Raw genomic sequence first — 3140 nt, 5'->3', positions numbered from 1 at the left:
TTTGGAAGATCTGTGATGATTACTTTTATAAGAAAGAAACTGAAGCCAAATAAAACTCATGCTGAGGTGCTGGATTAACCTCATGATAAAACCATCATCCTTATTTTATAGATGAAGAAGCTGGGAATCAGAGAGGTTAATTTAATTATTTAAGGCACATAGCTTGGAGTAGCAGGTTTTGGATAGAAAACCAGGTTTTCCAAATGATTACATCTATACCCTTTTCTCCTCAATTTTTCAACACCTGTCCTTTCTCCTTTCTTAGCTTGTGACCTCCCTTTTTATTTCACTGAAGCGAACTGAAGCAATCAGAAGAAAGTTGTTACAGCTTCCCCATGACAAATCTGTCTAATGCTGACACCTTCTGCTCATCTCCCTTTCATAGAGGAGGAAGTGTCGAGCTCTTATCTAATTTCCCCTCCCTACACACTCTGTAAACGAGATCTCATACCTGTAACCTGCTCAAGAGCTTCAAGCCTGCACTTAGCCCTTTCTCTTCTGAATCATCAGTTAACCTCTTTTTGCCAGATTTTTCCAGTCAGCATAAACACATGGCCTAATCTATTGTAGCTCATCTTTAAAAAGTGCTGCTCTTGATACTATAAACTTTGTGCTCTTTTCTTTATAGCAAACTCCTCAAAAGTGTTGTCTCTATTCTCTGTTTACTTAATCTTCACTGTGTATCCTGTCCTCAATCCATTTTTTTTTTTTTTTGCGGTACGCGGGCCTCTCACTGCTGCGGCCTCTCCCACTGTGGGGCACAGGCTCCGGACGTGCAGGCCCAGCAGCCACGGCCCACAGGCCCAGCCTCTCCGCGGCACGCGGAATCCTCCCGGACCGGAGCACGAACCTGCATCTCCTGCATCGGCAGGCGGACTCTCAACCACTGCGCCACCAGGGAAGCCCTCCTCAATCCATTTTTGCCCTCCCTACTTCCTGAAACCACACTTGTTATGGTTACTGGTGCCTTTAGCTTGCTGATTCCGTTGGTCCCTTGTCAAACCTCATCTCATTTGGCCTTTGAGAGTCTTTGGAACGGTTGAGTATTCCTACCTTGTTGACCACCTCTCCACCCCCATATAATTTGAAGACATTCCACACTCCTGTTTTTCCTCCTACATCATAGGTTGCTTCTTCTAAGGTTCTCTCCAGCCTGCCCTCCTCTTTCTTACCTCTATATTGGATCAGACTAGGGATCAGACCTCATACATCTTTTCTTCTTTTCTTTAGCCTAGGTGATGTTATTCAGTTCCGAGGCTTTAATCCCCATCTGTATTCTGAGGGCTCCTAGTTGTACATCCCCTTGGACTTCCTGAGTTCCAGGATGTGTGTATGAATGAATGAAAGATATCATGTCTCCCTTTGCGCAGAAAAGACACAGCAAGCCAAAATAAGAGCGCCCAAAGGATTCTCACCCTTAGTTCTAATCTTTTGCCACCGTCTTCACTTTTCTTCTTTGTGGTTAGAAAGATGTCCTATTTTAGCACTCAAAGTCCACTGACTGTTTTGATTGCTATGCAGAGTGTATTTTACATATAACTGTCCCTCCCCAAAGAGCCCCTTATAGGTTACATTGGAATGCCACTACTTGTGTCAAGACTTCAAACAATTTTATGACGATTTGAATTGAGTAGGAAATGAAAACCGCTCATTGCAAATTGGCTTCTCTGCCTTCCCAGGAGTCAATTTCTACTTTCAAACAGTTAGGAAAATGATGAGTATTACTTTTTTGGTTATTAACTGTATGAGTGACACTAGAATTTCAGCCTGTGTTTTACTGAGGTTTGTGGTTTAAAGCCTCCGATTCTTATTATGAAATGCATGGTTGTTTAAAATGGATAAAATATATGAAGAATTATTTATCTCCTGGGAAAAGTAGAGCAAATCAATTAGTATATATCAAAATACAATATGGCCAGATGTTTGTGGATCATCTACAGGATTGATGGAGCTGCCTCATATCCTTTTATTATGTGGTAAACTTTTACAGGTTGTTCAGATTTGTCCTTTTCAAACTTCGGTGGTGATATCTACAGTGGTTTAATATATTAGTGGTTTACAGGAGTGCTAAAATTCAAGTGTTAAACAGGGCACATTGTCCTGGAGTGTCTATTTTAACTGACAGTTGTGAAGGGAAATATTTTGATATTAAAACAGGCATGAGCATTTTATTAAGCATACCTTTACTGACGAACAACATTTCAAGGATATGTCACACTTGGGGTGAACTGCTTAAGACTTTCCTGAGAGCCCCCAGCCCTAGGGTCATGACTTTATTCTTCCCTGGAGTTAGAACAGCATTGGTGAGAAATTTGAACAGCACATTCACTTCTGGGGTGGGGGGCAGTCACATATATAATATCATCTTTCTTTCCAGTAGGCTCTGAGCTCCCCCAAATTAAAGACTGTATGTTACCTTATTTTGTAGTCCCATAAGGAGCACAGTGCTTGGCACATAGATGAAATTCTAATAAAACTTGTTGAACGGAACCGAAGTAGATAGAACATAGTGTTTAAAAAAATAATTTCTAAAGCAATAACAGAAAATCTACAAATATAGAAAGGTTGTATTGTTCTCAGGGAAAATGAGTTTCATGCAGGGCAGTTTTTGGTTGAACCTTAGAGATGGAATTTGGGAATTACTGACTTGGACAGAGGATGACAAGGCAGCTCTGTGGTTGCTGTCAGATGGTCATTAGAACATTACTAGAAACTTAAGATACAGGGATTTGAGGTGTGCATTCACAGACCCAAATATGATGGGCTAATTTCAAATAAATGGGAAGCGTCATCAATAGTAAACTGGACCAATAAGTCATGTTACATTTGCCTTACACAGTAATGAAAGGGAACAAACTACATCTACATAGAGCAGTATAGATGAATCTCACGAATTTACAGATCCCTCTGTGTGATTCCATTTATATAAAGTCCTGCCCCACCCACAAAGAGGCAAAATTAATGTATGATATTAAAAGTCAGCATATTTGGTATAGTAGTTATCTTTGGCAGGATAACTTGAATGTAACAAAAGCAGATGTTATACAGAAAAGTTCACTTTGTGAAAGTGCATCAATTTATACAATCATGATTTGTGCATATGTATATGCACATCAATGTGTGTGTGTGTGTATATATAT

This window comes from Neophocaena asiaeorientalis, unplaced genomic scaffold (genome assembly GCF_003031525.2).
Source record: "Neophocaena asiaeorientalis asiaeorientalis breed wild unplaced genomic scaffold, Neophocaena_asiaeorientalis_V1.1 scaffold1337, whole genome shotgun sequence".
Lineage (NCBI taxonomy): Eukaryota > Metazoa > Chordata > Mammalia > Artiodactyla > Phocoenidae > Neophocaena > Neophocaena asiaeorientalis.
Note: the sequence above shows the minus strand (reverse complement) of the source record.